Raw genomic sequence first — 17,272 nt, forward strand, 5'->3', positions numbered from 1 at the left:
CAAATGTATTTTCAATTGAATTCAATTCAGTAATTAGCTAATTAACATGTTACCTTCATGTTTCATAGTTCTGAATTTCCAATTCCTTCATAATTTACCTATCTATGCCTCACTAGTTAGGGGTCTTGATCTTTGCTAGTTAACTACTTAATGAGTTTGTGCTAGTATGTTAAGTATTATGTCATTTCTCCATAGTGAGTGTAGTACATTTTAATGTGTTTCACTTGGAAAAAAAAAACTATTTTCTATCTCCCTAATCATAATCCTAATTTATTTTGCTTACTTACAAATTCAGGAAGTTCTCAGAGTTATTTTTAATGGTCTTAATTGATATACAATCTGTATTTTCCTTTTAAAAATTTCTTTTTAGGAATCAGTTGGGTATCTCAGTGGATAGAGAGCCAGGCTTAGAGATGGGAGGTCCTGGGTTCAAATGTGGCCTCAGACTCTTCCCAGCTGTGTGACCCTGGGAAAGTCACTTGACTCCCATTGCCTAGCTCTTACCACTCTTCTGCCTTAGAACCAATACACAGTATTGACTCTTAAGACAAAAGGTAAGGGTTTAAAAAATATTATTTTTAATCATGAACTTAACAAAGATCAAACTATTTAACTAACATTTCACATACAAAGAAGAGATGATTGTATAGGAAGCTATATTTCGTTTATGTAATTCTTTTAAAGAAATATGTATTCAAAAAAAGCAAGATAGTAATAGAATTGCTCTAATTCTCTAATTAATATTCTATCGTCTTCTTTTAGTTTGACATAAACTCTCCATCAGCTTTTCTTGATTTTTTCCCCCCACATAGCAAGTGGCATTATTTTTTAGTTCTATATCTCTCTGATGATATCCCTTACTTCTTCTACTAATACATGATTCTTGGTTGGCCTGAGCTTGTCCACTATGTACTTCTGAATTGCCCCATGGGTGATTTTCACCTTTAATCCATAAGAATTTAAATTTAGGTTTTATGCTAAATATGGGAATTCTAAAATAATATTGTGGTCACCGATTTAAATATTAAGCTTAAGTCAAAATGACTTTTAGCAGCTTTATTTACAAAGAGGTGGAAAGAGTGAAAGTGGAAAAATGTAGATAAAGAGACAGAAAGTACTGCCTACCTACAAATACTCTAAATTTAATCCTAATATCTCCAGACTGCAAATGTGAATCTGAAAGTGAATCTCACCAGCATCCAAAGTCCTAGTTAGGAAGCTGAAATCCAAAGAACCAGAATGGCTGAAGAATCTACCAAGAACCTTCTGTGCACATGAGGCTAAGACCACCAAGAATCTCACCAGAGCTTGCACTGAAAGGGGTGTGCCATTGAAGCACCAACGAGCAGAGAGGTTCTCCTCACTGAAGAACCAAAGAAGGAATCACTCCACTCACTACCCCAAAATGATGCAGGATCCAGGGAAAGAGTCTCCTCCTCCAGGCCCACTCACCAATGTAGAGAGCCTCACTGAATCTTTGAACTGGTCTTTTAAAGCAGTTTTTCTCTGTCACTTCCTGTCACACCCCCACTTTATGGGAACCAACCTTTCAGTTTGCTTAGCACTGCCCAAGGGGTGGGCAGTGGCCTCTGGAGTTGTCACCTACTCTAGCAAGTGACTTGTAGACCCTGATACTTAGTGATTGGTAAAGTACTAAGTAGGGGTACTTAAGTTTTTTATTGATTAACTTAAAAGTTGCTGATTGATAGACAAAGAGAGTTTGATTCACTCTTTACAGATCCAATATTACATGACTTGGATCCAAACAGTATGAGCCTTTACTATATTCCAGGCACTGTGATGGGTCCTGGGGATACAAAAACAATTAAGCAAGACATTCCTTGCCCCTGAGGACCTTACATTCTTTTTTTTTTTTAAGTCAGAAATAATGGAGTTTTATTATTAATCATCCAATAGAACACACTTGTAACTGCTGAAGATCTCAACTTTTCAAGTCATCCTACTACCCCGTTAACCCTCTGATCTTCTAGGGGAATCTCTCTTGGAAACATCCAGAACATTTTTGTATCTTAGGCTTGATTTTTTTTTCAAAACTAATCACAAACTACAGTACACAGGGAGGAGGAGGATGAGAATCCAGCAGTGTGGCATAGAAGAAACTCAACACCATGGTGAATTCATCACTGTTGGCATTGAGGGCAAAATACCATGGGGGGATGCTAACTATGCAAGTTTTTTGGTTCCTTTTTCTCTGTCAACTGAGGCCCTTTTGTGGCTACTTCTTCTTTACCTCTGACATTCAGCTATGATTCTGGAGTGACAAGTTGGATTCAAAGGAAATGACTTTTTAGTCAGAGCCTGAACTCTCATTTGATTTAGATTTGTGCTTTTTTTCTTTTTCTTTCTCTTTTTCTTCTCCTTTTTCCTTTTCTTATGCTTCTCTTTCTTCTTTCTCTTATGCTTCTCCCTACATTCTGAGGAGCTGGAACTAGTGCCATCTTCATCTGAGGTAGAATCTTCTAGAAGCTTCTTTAACTGCTGTATCCTCACATCTTTTTCATGCCGCTTATTCTCTCTTATGATGTCATACATGGGATCTTTGTGTGCTACTCTGAATTGTTCTAATTTCTGATTGCCTTTGATAAAGAATGGGCATTCTTTGTCACCTGTTCTGTATCCATACTGTTTACAGCACCAGCATTGTATAACCTTGACTTCTTTACCCAGGGGCATCCAGAGTCCTTTAGTTGGAGCATGAGCCAGAAGTTCCCTGGCATGTTCATTGCCTGGTACATCTGGGATACAGTCTTCTGGCTTAGTCTCATCTTCCTTAATAAGTCCAGGAGGAGGTTTTTCATAAAAGGACTCGATGTGCGGCAGCTGCTGCTGCTGTTGCATGTTCTGCCACCACTGCTTCTGCTCCTGGCCCTCCTACTGCTCTAGCTCAGCGGCCTTCTGGGGTGCTCCACACCTGCAGCTGCATTGGAGTCCATGCGGCCTGGCAGGGGTGGGGGGTGGGTGGGGGTGGGGCGAGGCACGGCCGGGCCCAGGCCCTTGGCTTCTCGCTGCCGCTGCCAGGATCTTACATTCTAATAGGGGAAGATAGCACATAGAGCTAAATTAGTGACCAGGAAAGAGCTTTTTAGAAGTGGAAGTCAGAGAATGTGAACAGAATGGTAAGACAAGTGATTGACATATCTTTTATGAGCATAAAGTGTTTTATTATTGCTTAATTTACTATTCTCAGAGCTAGAGATGAAAAGCAAGGAGGTGAGGAGTTAAGCAAAGTCAAGTCAACAAGCATTTATTAAATGGGCACTATACTTGAGGCCTTGTGCTAAGTGCTGGGGATACAAGAAAAGCAAAAACAGTTTGTCACTTCAAGTAGTCACTTTCTAATTGGGAGAAAACAGTATACAAACAGGTTAACATACAGGGTATATTTGTAATCTCATATTAGTAATCTCAGGAGGATACTAAAATACCTTTGAGGGGGTTGTGGAAGGAATTTTTTTCCTATCATCTGCTGGATTTTCATCTAGGAAATGTCCTATAAACATAGGAGTCTGCCAAGACTCTGTCCTGGGTTCTCTTTTATACTTCTCTGTGTACTATTTCTTTTGGTGATCTAATCAGCTTTTCATTTATTATCTTGATGCAGATAATTGTCAGATCAACATGTCCAGCTCTACCCTTCTGCTAATTTCCAGTCATGTTTCTTCAGTTATCTTTTAGACATCTTGAACTGGATATCCCATCAACATCTTAACTCAACATAATTAAAACTGAACTTACTATCTCTCCCCCTCTCCCAAACTTTCTCCTTTTCCTCACTCCCTTATTACTATGGAGGGTATCATCATTCTCCTAGGCACCTAGACTTGAAATCTATTCACTTTAGTCTCTTACCCCCAGTATACCCCTCTTACCCCAGTATACAAGCAGTTATCAAGTTTTGTTTCTGCATTTCTTTTTTTTTTAAACCTTTACCTTTCGTCTTGGAGTCAATACTGTGTATTGGCTCCAAGGCAGAAGAGTGGTAAGGGCTAGGCAATGGGGGTCAAGTGACTTGCCCAAGGTCACACAGCTGGGAAGTGTCTGAGGCCAGATTTGAACCTAGGACCTCCCGTCTCTAGGCCTGGTTCTTAATCCACTGAACTACCCAGCTGCCCCCTTGTTTCTGCATTTCTAACAGCTTTTGTTTGTGTTCTGTTCAATCTCCTGACACTGCCTAGTTCAGATTCTCATCACCTCATGCTTAGGTAACATTGTAGTAGACTGCTCATTGGTCTCCCAGCTTCACATTTCTTTCTAGTCTACTCCATCCTGCACTCAACTGTCAAATGGATCTTTCTGAAATTCATATCTTACCATGCCACTCCCTTATTAAACAAATTCTAGTGACTCTCTTGTCTTCAGGATCAAGGATAAAATCCTTTGTTTTGCTTTTAGAGCCTTTTATCACTTGTTCCTACTTTCCAGGCTGATCTCAGTGTTGTTCCTCATACACAATCTTACAACAATGAACATTTTCACTAGCTGTCTGCCTTGTCTGGCATTCTCTCCCTTATCATTTCTACCTCATAGCTTTCCTGGTTTCCTTCAAGTGTCAAAGTCTCAGTATCTCTGCATTCTAGTGCCCTTGCTTAATGGAGTATTCTTTATTTTATCCTATATGGAGTTTGTTTGCTCATAGTTGTTTGTAGGTTTTGTCTCCCTCAAGCTCTGGACTCCTTGATAGCCAGGACTGATAGATTGACTTATTTTTACCTTTCTTTGTATCCCCCCATACTTAGCACAGTGTCTGGTAGTCGACTGGCATAGCCTGGTGGCTTGACCTGAAGAGAAACAAAAAAGTGATATGATAGTTTATCATTCAGAGACCAGGCTCACAGGACTGAGTTTGAGGTGGAAGATGGAGAGCAGGTATCTGACATGGAGATTACATTATTGTTTAAAAAAAGACTTGGCTTTTGTTTTCTTGAATAAGTTTGAAATCATTAAAAGCACTATGAGGTTCTCAAAGGCACACCAACTGGATATCTTTATTTTATTTAATTCTGGGCCAAATTTCCTGTCCATGTACTGTTTGTGGGCTGTCTTTAGAGTTAATTGTACACCATACTTTTGTGTTTATGATTCCTGCACAGATATTTAACATCAAACTTTTGCATTATTGTGGGCCTCATTTGGGAGCCTCAGTGTAATCATTGCAAAGCTAGCTCCAAAATGCAAAAAATTTAGGATGGTAAAACTATACTATAGTAGAAAATACACCTGTTAAAATAAAACTACTTTTGAAGGTCCTGTTGTTTATAAGGTGTTCTGCTGGGCATTCTTGTGTATCATACATTAACATTTATTATGTACGTAATGTAAACTATTCTCATTCTTCTTAGGTAATGATGAAGGGGTCCTTTATAGGGTATAATAGAAATTTATCTTGGAACTACAGAACTTTTTTAGAGTAATAGGAATCTTTAATGTAATTACTCTGCATTTTTAGTTTCGTAAGATTAAAATTAATATCCAGTAACTCCAAGTATTATATTTATAAGATTTATTAATAATCACTTGAAGTAGAAGAAATAAAAAACAAAAATAAAAGCCTGAGTAAAAGCCATGTAAGTGAAATTCTCCTGCTTGGCACTAACCCAATTTCCTCAAACCTGGTTCAACGAAAAAGAAGAGAGTGAGGGTAGAGCTACACTCAAAATATATCCTCCCAACTTTAGCAAGTAACTTGAGAAGGGAAGTGGGATGCTGGGAAAGAGAGTTCTGGGCAACAAAATTCTAATTACACAGTAATTAAATGCAATTTCCTTCTTCCTAATCTCACAGATTGCATCTTTTTAGGGTCAGAGGTGGTCAGTTTTCCATTAGGAACTACATATAGGCACTCAGTGTCCTAGGTGGCAAACTATTCTTCATCCCAGAAATCTTAAAAGAAGAAAAGGAAGAATTCATCATTGTAGGTGGATTCCCTGTGGTATGTTCTGTTGTTCCCACCCTCCATCGAATTGAAGTTGCCAGAAATAAAGTTTCTTAAGTATAAAACAAACAAATGAAAGGGAATCATTGAAACATTTTTCAAGTTAGTACAATAAAATTTGCAACCCATTTCACATCTTGAGGCATACAGTAGGAGGCAGTATTGTTTAGTGGGAAAAACACTAATTTCAGATCCAGCTTTAATTAGTGATAATGACTATAGATAAGTTACAACACTCTGTGCTTCAGTTTCCATCTACCCCAAAATTTTGAGAAAAATAATATGTGATGTGAATATTCCATGGCAATATAAGCATTTAAAGAAACTTTATACAGTACTTTAAAACAAATTATTCTCACAGTTTTCTTTTATGAAAGAAAAAAATTAGAAACCAAGATTTCACAGATCTTTTAACTTTTCTTCCTATGCCAGTGTTAGTCTCTCTATCATCTATTGCAAAAGCTTGTCTTTTTTTTTTTTAAACCCTTACCTTCCTTCTTGGAGTCAATACTGTGTATTGGCTCCAAGGCAGAAGAGTGGTAAGGGCTAGGCAATGGGGGTCAAGTGACTTGCCCAGGGTCACACAGCTGGGAGGTGTCTGAGGCCAGATTTGAACCTAGGACCTCCCATCTCTAGGCCTGGCTCTCAATCCACTGAGCCACCCAGCTGTCCCCAAAAGCTTGTCTTTTTTATACTAATATGTTTCTGTTTATGTAAATCATGGATCACCCTCAAGGAGTTTACATTGAGTGAAACAATATGTTTAAAGAAATGGTGGCCAGGCAGGAATATTTTGCTTTTTCACAGGGGAGAAGAATGGAGCCATAGGGGAGTTAAATTGACACATCTTTTCTAGTAGCAAATAGCAAAATATTGATAGATTTATTTTATTAATTCCTCGTCTTCCTGACTTTTCAATGTGAATATTACTCAAAAGTTTTATCTTTTGTCTGCTTCTCATTATACAAAATGTCTCAAAAGTCTAAATAAGCTTGTCTAAGCTTTAAAACTGCACTAAGACTTTTGAGTAACCCTGTACTTTCTTTCTTGGCCAATTAATTTCTTCATCTTTAGCTACATGTCTCTTTTCTAAGCATAAATATGTAAAAATGCTTCTAAGACAGTCTACTTGAATAACCTATTGCCAATTTTAAAGTCCACATGTCTACACTGTTTATGATTTATTGCCCCCAAATTTTCTCTCCTTTCTTAGTGAACTTCCTTTCTTTGATATCATCATTTGCTGGATTTTCTACTTTTGAAGCTTAGAGATTTTCTCTTTTCTCTTTCCCTTACCTCCTTCCCCCTTATCAAAATTAGTTATAGAGTCAAAGTGGCTTGGGTTTGGCATGAGTCTTGGAATCCAATTCAGCTCACACCAGAACAGCAGTTTTATCTTGTGAATTTTGTGTATGCATAGAATTATTCCCATTTTATAGATGAAAAAGTGGGAATTTATGGAGAGTATACAACTGGCTTAGAGGATTTGTATATAAATGGATATTTGGGTCTGTATTTGAACCTCTGATGTTGGGAACTCCTGATAAAGGGACAACCTTTGAAAACCACTGTGGCTTAGTTTTAGGAAGTGTGCACAGAGAGGTCATTGTTTGCTTAGATCACAAAGGCAATGTGAATTAGAGGTAAGACTTGAACTTCTTAACTCTGAGGGTCACCTTGTTGGTCAGCAGGATGTGCATATATGCAACATGATTATAACACGTGCATATAAGTGGTATCATGTGCTGATTTGCTGCCTTTTTTTACCTGTGGTTTTGTGTTAAAGCACTTGTCACCAATTGTTTGTCTAACATTATAATCATAGGCTATAAAACTATTGTTCTAATACATTTGACATTAACTTTTTTTCCCTAGAATCAGTATATTGCTTTTGCAGTTTATAGAATAAAAATTACATAATTTACATTATTTAGTCCTACAAATATAGTAACAATGGCATAAATAATGCTACTTTTCATATTTTAAATGGTACCTGTAAAGACATATTTCTGGCAATTAATACCTAGCAACATAACTATATTTCCTAATGTATGCATTATGCCTTCTTAAACTGACATTGCATTTTTGAAAGAATTGTGTTAGAAATTCTTTCTTAATTAAGATGTGTTGATGAGTTTAAGGGATATCTCTTGGAATTTTCTGTGAAGTTGACTATTAAATTCACAGTAGTCAGACTTATTTAATAAAAAATTTTAAAAAAGCATTCTCTTCATTTCAAATTGTACTTAAAGGTTCTCTATTATGCTATTAAAATGTTTTTCATTTTTAATTTAAATATATTTTATTTTCCTGATTAATGTAATAATAATTTTCAACATAATTTTCCAAAATTATGAGATCCAAACTGGCTCCTTCCCTCCCTTTACTCAGAGATGGTAAGCAATTTGATCTGGGTCATACATATATTATCATGCAAAACATACTTCCATATTGGTTAATGTTGTAAGAATACACTTACACAAAATCATAGCCCCCAAATAAAATTGTAAATACACTGATATGAAAGATAGTACTATCTGACTCAACAGTTATTTCTCTGGTGGTGGATAGTATTCCCTGTCATAAGTCCTTTAGAATTGCCCCAAATCATTGCTAAGAGTAATTGAGTTTTTATAGCTGATCATCAACAATACTGCTATTATTTTGTACAATGTTCTCTTAGTTCTGCTTATAATGTGCATGTGTTTTTTAAAGCTCTTATATAATAGTGGGATTCTAAGCAACGTTCCTTTTACTTTGCTCCCTTTATTGTGTTGTATTTAAATGAGTTATTGTCATTGCTTGATTTTTGTCTCCAATATTGATTAGTTAGCTCTATGACTGTAGGCAAATAACTTGATCTTTCTGAGCCTCAGTTTGTTTATAAATTGGGAACTAATGATACCCCTAGTATACATAGGGCTGTTCTGAAAATAAAATGGGAGTTTGTTTTACATAACATTGTGAACTCTAAAACACTTGATAAATGCTACTTTGTCATTTATAGAAAAATGTCTTAAAAATCTCGTTTCTTGGATTTTATTTATTTATGAATCAGAAAAAAATAAGTACTTTTCAGTATATTATAAAGATATGAATCTGTGATAGATAAATATATCTAAATCTATTAATTTACCTCCTAGTTTGTGCTAATTTTGTTTCTTGCCTTAAAAGAGAAAGAAGCAGTTCATATTTAAGTAGCTAACTCATTTCGTCAGGTGAAGTTTTCCTTTCATCAAAAAAATTACATACAAATCTAATGTAGAAATGTATGACTATAGTTGTTTTACACAGTCCACAAGCATTTATTGAGTGCTTCCTAACTTCTAGGGACTGGGCTATTTATAGGGGATGCATAGGAGGGCAAATGTAATACCTACCTTCAGGAAGCTTAGTATCTTGCCTGTTGATCTTCCTTATGACCCCACTAATGTGTTACAACTTTATGTTTCTGACTATACTTGATCATTTTTAAAAGTTGCATTTATTAATGCCTTTTAAAGTACATCGTGTACAAACAAAACCAGTGCAACCAAAATTAGAAGGGAAGCAACAAATTAGAGGAAAATATTTATAACAAAATTCTTTGACAAAGGTCTCCTTTCTCAAATATACAAGGAATGAAGTCAAATTTATAAGAAATCAAATCATTTCCCAAATGGTCAAGGGATATGAATAGGCAGTTTTCAGATGAAGAAATAAAAACCATCAAAAATCATATGAAAAAAATGTTCTAAATACCTCCTGATTAGAGAAATGCAAATCAAAACAACTCTGAGGTACCACCTTACTTACACCTAGCAGATTGGCCAATATGACAGTAAAGGAAAATAATAAATGTTGGAGGGGATGTGACAGAATTGAGACACTAATGCATTACTGGTGAAATTGTGAATTGATCCAATCATTCTGGAAGGCAATTTGGAATTAAGCCCAAAGGGCTTTAAAAGACTGCATGTTCTTTGATTCAGCAATATCACTACTAGGTTTGTATCCCAAAGAGATTTTTTAAAATGGGAAAGCTAGTATTTGTACAAAAATCTTTATAACTGTGCTTTTGTGGTGGCAAAAAATTGGAAAATGAGGGGATGTTCCTTGATTAGGGAATGGTTGAACAAATTGTGGTATATGATGGTGATGGAATACTACTGTGCTCTAAGGAATGAGGAATTGATCGATTTCTATAAGAACTGGAAGGATCTCCTTGAACTGATATGGAGTGAAATAAATAGAACCAGGAAATCATTATACACAGTAACTGAAACATTGTGGGATGATCAAATGCAATTGACTTTGCTACTACTAACAGTGATACAGTGATTCCGGACAATTTTAAGGGATTTAGGACAAAGAACGCTATCACTTCCTGGAGGTTGTTCCAGTCTCCATGGAATTCCTCCACTTTAGTATTCCTTTGAGCACAATAGTATTCCATCACCAACATATACCACAATTTGTTCAGCCATTCCCCAATTGAAGGGCATCCCCTCGTTTTCCAATTTTTGGCCACCACAAAGAGTGCAGCTATGAATATTCTTGTACAAGTTTTTTCCTTATTATCTCTTTGGGGTACAAACCCAGCAGTGCTATGGCTGGATCAAAGGGCAGACAGTCTTTTATTGGCTTTTGGGCATAGTTCCAAATTGCCCTCCTGAACTTTTATTTTAAAAGAATTACTGAAGGATTATTCAAGAAATTCAGGTTTCTTACTGTATATTTTTCAATACATAACTAATTAAATAAATGTCCTGAAGAATACATTTTTGTAAAAGTAATTTTTCTTTACAAAGGTTCTATTAGTGAAAATAGCAAGTCCAGGTAATTAGTTAAGGAACTGCAACTGCAACTAGGTAATGAAGTAAAAGAGTAGACTTCAAGATACCCCAAGACCTTTTTTTGTAAAGATATTTGCAATTAGCTAATGATAGAGAGCTTAGACTTTCTTTCTGGCCAATCTACTTCATTGCTCCATTATTTCTTTCCTGCCTCAGGACCTAATTCCATGCCATGTTCAATGTGAAAGCCACCTCATAAAAAGACTTTAATGACTTGTAACAATGCATTGGTCTATTCATGTGTCCTTCAATATTTTTCAGAGAAATAAAAACTTGCCATCAGTGTCTGTACAAGTGAATACAGGAAGGACTGGAAATTTCCTCTAATTAGACAACTTAACCCAAAAGTTCCATGGAGTTTTTTGAATCACATACATTTCCACGATTTGGCTAATTATACAACTAATCATTTTGAGAGTTGAGGTTTGAACTCACATCTTTTTGATTCTAAGCTTAACACATTCCACTCTAACATGCTGCTTTGTACATAATGTAAATAATTTCTTTTGTATCAAGGGCTTTCTTCCTTAAGTTCCCATTTGTTGTGGTCTTCCCTAAAGCAAGGGCTGCTTTCACTGTATGGCTTACATTATTTGCTTATGCAAATAGTTATTTCTGTGGTTTCTTATTCTTATTTCTGTGGTATACTTAAAAGTATAATGATTTTTTTTTTGAAGAATGCACCTGATGAAGTTTTACTCTCATTCAGATATTAGGCATCTTGTCTCCTCCTACTTAAAAAAAATAGTTTTTAATGATGTTTTCTATTTCTTATGTCACTTTAGCTATTCTAAGCATTACACCTCCCTCCCAACCCATTCAATATGACAAATTATATTTTTTAGTGAGGAAAAAAAATCAGCACAACTGCTGGAAACATTGAAAAGGCCAAAAATATCTGCATTGTGTAACATCTATACATTTTCCACCTCCATGAAGGATTAGGTTAGGAGTGTCTCCTCAAATATCTCTTAATTTTAGCCCTTTGTAATTTTGTTACGGTTAGTGTTTTTTTTTAATTTATTTTGATATGCAGTTTTCTTTCCATTTACATTGTTGTAGTTATTTTACTTTATGTTTTGGCTCTGCTTACTTTTCCATACTTTTTTGTATTTGTCACATCTTTGTTATTATTTTATCAAATTCTACAAAGTATCACGCATGGTGATTTGATTGGTATAGCATAAAAATTGGCAATTAATTTTGCTACTAATGTCATTTTTATTATATTGACACAGCCTAGTATTCAGCTATTTAAGTTGTTCATTATTTTTTTAAACTCTGATCTTCTGTCTCATAATTTATACTAAACATTGGTTCCAAGGCAGTTGATCAGTAAAGGCTAGGCAATTGGGTTTAAGTGATACATAGCTACGAAGTATCTGTTATCCTATTTGAACACAGGCCTTCTCATCTCTGGGCTGAGCTCTATCCACTGAGCCACCTAGCTGCCCTTGTTCTTTATTTCTTTAAGGAACACTTTGTAACCAAAATTTTTGTGTACATTTAAGGACAAGTCTTTTGTGTACTTTTAAGAGGTTGAGCTCCAGATATTTTATGCATTTTGTAGTTATTTAAAATGAGATTTCCCTTTCTATTATTGCTTCTTTTGTTATTATTATATAGAAATTCTGTTAATATTTGAGAATCTATTTTGCCACTGTGCTGAATTTATTGTCTCAATTACTCTCTTTGCTAATGCCCTGGGATTTTCCAAGTAAACCATCAGCAAACAGGGATAGTTTTTTCTCTTCATTATCTGTTATTATTCCTTTAATTTCTTTCTCTTATTGCTGTTGCTAGCATATTCAGCATTAAATTAATGTTGGGGAGAATAGACTGCTAGAAACTATCACTATAAAAGCAATATGTGGTAAAAGTTGATAGCTTGATAATATAGGTAAACAAAAATGATAATAATAATAATGTTTTATAATGCTTTAAAGTTTGCAAAACAATTTATAGATTACTAAGAGGTCAGGTGTCTGGCCCAGGGACCTATAGCTGACATGTATTTCAGGTGGAACTTGGACTTATGATGAATAGGTTTATAAGTGCACTGATTATAAAGTGTCATAGGGCCAGACATAAATACAAACTAACCATGTAGTGTGTTTTAATTAAAGTGAACTAGTTATAAAGAAATTCTTGTCTCTTTGGTGATTTGAATGTAGTTAAGTAATGTATGACCCTGGTCATTTGATAGCAGCACTTTGTTTTCCTTCAGTGGAAATTAAAGTTAAATCTATCTTTAGGACATTCTTTGAAAACTTATTGAGTAGATTTTCATTGAGATACATAGAAGATTCATTCATGACATGAAAATATATTCTAAAATGTTAACTTGGAACCTAGTACCTAGTCTTTGGGAAATTCTAGTTAAAATCTTGGGTTACAATGAAGAATATGAGTAATAGTACAAAGGTCTTATTAGCCTTTTATTTACAATTTTATATTATCATATATAATTTTAAAATTGTTATTATATTAATATTATACAGTAACAAAATATAAATAATAAGCAAAATGAAATTAATTTTTAGTTATATAAAATAAAACAATATTTAAAAGAAAAGTATGTTCATCATATAAAAAGTATAGCTATGCTGTAAAATTGGGAAGAATCTTAATACCAAGAATATTTTTTAAAAGGATATTAAATTTGCTGGTTATACATAAAAAGAAACTATATAGATGGGAATCCTCAAAAATATAGTGCATTAAAATTCAATATTTCAAATTTTCTGCTTTTTTTCTTGGTGACTGCAGCTTGTTTCTCAAAAAGGTAAATATAGGAGAGGCATAATATCCCCAACCTGATACTCTTGGAAGTGAACATGTCCTAATAAAGTTTTTGTTGTTCAGTTGTTTCAGACTCTTTGTGACTCCATTTGTTTTCTTGGCGATGATACTGGAATAGTTTGCCATTTTCTTTTCCAAATCATTTTATAAATGAGGACACTGAGGCAAACAGGGTTAAGTGACTTTCCTCGGATCACACATCTTATGTCTGAAGCCAGATTTGAACTTGGTTTTTTCATGACTCCAGGACTGGTTTTCAATCCGTTGTGCCACCTCTCTGCCCTATAAGGTTAGAAGAAACTGATTTATGCAGTGAGATTATCAAGCATTTGCCAACTGTGTACATAAAAGAAGAATTATTTTTTGGCTTCTTGGTGTGAATGTAAAGTATTTCATGGCCATCATCATCATCATCATCATCATCACATTTTCTCATCATTTTTGTGGTAGACAATAGAGATTAGAACTTTCAGTCCTCAAATGAAGAACAGATAACCACCCCAACATGGGAAGAAAGAACTGTCTCAGAATGCTTCTGGCAAAGTTGCAAGTTAGTGTAGTAGCAGGGAGGAAAACAGGTGTTGGAATGAGGAGACAGGATCGAAATTTAAAATTTTTACATTTATCAGCCAACTTACTAAAGGAAGGTCAGTTTCACTTCATGAGTCCCACCTTCCTCATCTGTAAAATAGGGATTCCATGTACAACTGGCTTCATTGGGTTGTTGTGAAGAAGATGCTTTGCAAACGTTAAAGTATCACTTGAATGTTATTTTTCAGTCCTTTCTGACTCTTTGTGACCCCATTTGGGATTTTCTTGGCAAAAATCCTGGAGTGGTTTGCCATTTCATTCTCTGGCAGATAAGATATAGATAAGGAACTGAGGCCAAAAGGGTTAAGTGACTTGCCCAGGGTCACATAGCTATTACATGTGTGAGGCTAGATTTGAACTTAGGAAAAGAAATCTACTGCTCCTGGGCCAGCATTCTATCCACTCACTGTACCACCTAGCTGTCTGTGCCATACAAATGTAAATTGTTTATTACCTGTAGCTATTATAGTTGTTGAGTACAGTGTGGGGAATGTAATCCAGAGACTCAGGGTTGATTTCTGGTTCAGGTAAGTCACTAGATTTCTCTAAGCCTCTTTTTCTTCATCTATAAAATTGGGGTGATAGTAATTTTTGTTCTGACTACTTTCCAGGATAGCTGTTGGGAAAGTGTTCTGTCATTCTATGATCTGTTATTATTATTAGATACTCATGAGTGTTCATGGCAATCTAATGCTGTGAAGATATACTGGACTGAATCATTGAACTGTGGAGTGGCTCTGCAGTTATAAATAAAAATTAGTCTTGGAGGCTTATATTACATTTATAAGCACTTATTAGTAAAGTAAAATGAGTAAAGAGAGAGTAAGAGAGAAAAAAGATTTCCATCCCTTCTAACTTCAGTAGGATCAGGCCCCAGATTCTAGCCTAGTGTGGTCTCCTCCATGCCATAGCTTGCCAAAGAGTTGGCAAGATGAGATAAAGTAGAGAAAGAGTAATCCCAGAGACAGGAAGCAAATAGAGTGATGCAGCTACTGCTCTGGATTTTCAAGCCTAAATTCCACCTGTGCGGCCCTACCCCCAACCCCTTGGCTAATGGCTTTCATATGTCATGCTATCTGGCTTTCATAGTTCTGTTACATAGTCATGTCAGGCTGTCAGATATGTGATTCTGATTCCTATGTTGAGTCTTTCTGGGATGGATGTTCCTTAGATATTCAATTCACACACTGGGGAGGTCTTAGATTTTAAATTAAGTTTAGAAATCCCTTTTGGTTCCATAATTACCATAAGGACTTTGGACTAGCTTACTCTTTTAAAGGATGGGGGAAGGGGGCATCTATCACAGTCACTGGAAGAGTGTCGCACCCCCCCCCAATTCCTAGCTTCTTTGAAGTAAAATGCTAGAGTGTTATCTCTATGACTTTCTCCTCAGCTTCCCAAGTTATTTCTTCTCCAGATGTTTCAGGATTATGAATTAGAATAAGAATTACTTACTTATTGGGGTATTTTTATTCCTTTGTTGGTTAAATGAAACTCATGATGTCTTAAAATCAGCCTGATATATTCAGGTATATATATGAGAAAAGACACATTTAATCTAACCTCCGTTGCATACCTTCAAAGTATATAAAAAATAGAAAAAGACTTGTCTTCAAATAACTGTGGCAGTGTTGTACTTAAAACTGTAACTCAAAGCATCTATAACTCTGGAAGTAACCTAAATTTCTAGCTAGAGGAGAATGATTAAATTGTGGCACATAAAGAATGGTATCCAGCTAACTATAGCTGAAGTATATAAAGAAATATGAAAAGACTTTTTATATAATGAAGAACTTTATGTAGTGAAAATGGGAAAATTAGAAGATAAGAGTATAGAACTTAGTATGATTCTGTAAGCAGAAAAATGAATGAAGAGTAAGGGATAAACAAAAATCCCAACTTTGAGGGAGTGACTGAAAAGTTGTTATATTATATTTTACATTAAAATTTCTTAATTTAAATAGAATAATTGTAAAGCAAATTTATTGGACAAATGTGATTAGAGGTCTGGATTTGGAGCCTCCTGATTCCCACATTTAGATTAAATCCTGCTTCAGACACTTAAGTGTATAACCCTGGACAAGTCACTTAACTTTCCTGTGCCTCACGGTTTCCTCGACTGTAAAAAAAGGGGGAGGGGGTTGGATTAAGTGGATTCTGAGGTCATTTCCAATTTTAAGTCTATAATCCTTTGTGCTTCTGGTGGGAAGTTTCTCTGTGGCCTGTGCTCCTGACTTCTTTTACCCCTGTGCTGCAGACTTCTTTCACCACTGTGGTCCAGCACTCTTCATATTCCATGGCCTCTTCTCTGGTTAGTTTCCTCCCAGAATCTGTATTTCAAGGAAGGACCCAGGTTCATCATGTTCACTCTACCTTTCTTCTCTGAGTTTTGTTCATGACTCTTTGTGGCTACACTCTCGCTCTTTCTCCCTACCTGTACTACCTGCTTTTTAACTTCTTTTTATGAGATCTCTTCCCATTAGTATAGAAGCTCCTTGTGGGCAGGGGCTGTCTTCATTTTTACTTGTATTTGTCTTCTAAGTGCTTAGGATAGTACCTGGCACATAGTAGATGCTTAATAAATACTTGTAATCATTTCAGTGACTTGGAATATTAAAAAGAATAAAACTCTTTTGCTAAGAAAATTTAAAAAAACACCATAGATAGCACTAGAGAACTATTTTAATCTATTTTAAGGGAAGTATGTGGGTTAACTGTAGTTTTTCCAATATTGTCAGATAAATATACTATACATTTAGCCTTTCATGAGTTTGCTTTTGTGGCAGTTATATGTTTGTTAGAATCTACTCATTTGTGGTCATTCTTTATGCTAATGTGTTGAATGCCTAAGGATAATGATCGAATAGGTCTTTTAATCTTTTAAAGGAAACTTTTTTCTGGACAGAAAACACTTATTTTTCTATTTATGTTTTGATGGGTTTTTTTTTTAAGCATATGACACCAGTAGCTTTTCTTATTTCTTTTAAGGAATCTCTTGCTTCCACAGCATCACAATTAAAATGTGGGCTCTATTCCAAATTTACATTGCATACAATTTTAGTTGGTTCTCTAATTTTTTCCTGAAGCTTGA

General features: G+C 35.3%; 1 protein-coding gene and 1 pseudogene across 1 annotated transcript in view; one reads left to right on the forward strand and one right to left on the reverse strand.

Annotated features, from left to right (window-relative positions):
* The window catches only part of XPR1 (xenotropic and polytropic retrovirus receptor 1), a 274,881-nt gene that overhangs the window by 66,357 nt on the left and 191,252 nt on the right, over positions 1-17,272 (forward strand). The window lies entirely within an intron of this gene.
* LOC100617832 (retinitis pigmentosa 9 protein homolog) lies at positions 1,897-16,479 on the reverse strand (annotated as a pseudogene).

Source organism: Monodelphis domestica, chromosome 2 (genome assembly GCF_027887165.1).
Source record: "Monodelphis domestica isolate mMonDom1 chromosome 2, mMonDom1.pri, whole genome shotgun sequence".
In the NCBI taxonomy this organism is placed as follows: domain Eukaryota; kingdom Metazoa; phylum Chordata; class Mammalia; order Didelphimorphia; family Didelphidae; genus Monodelphis; species Monodelphis domestica.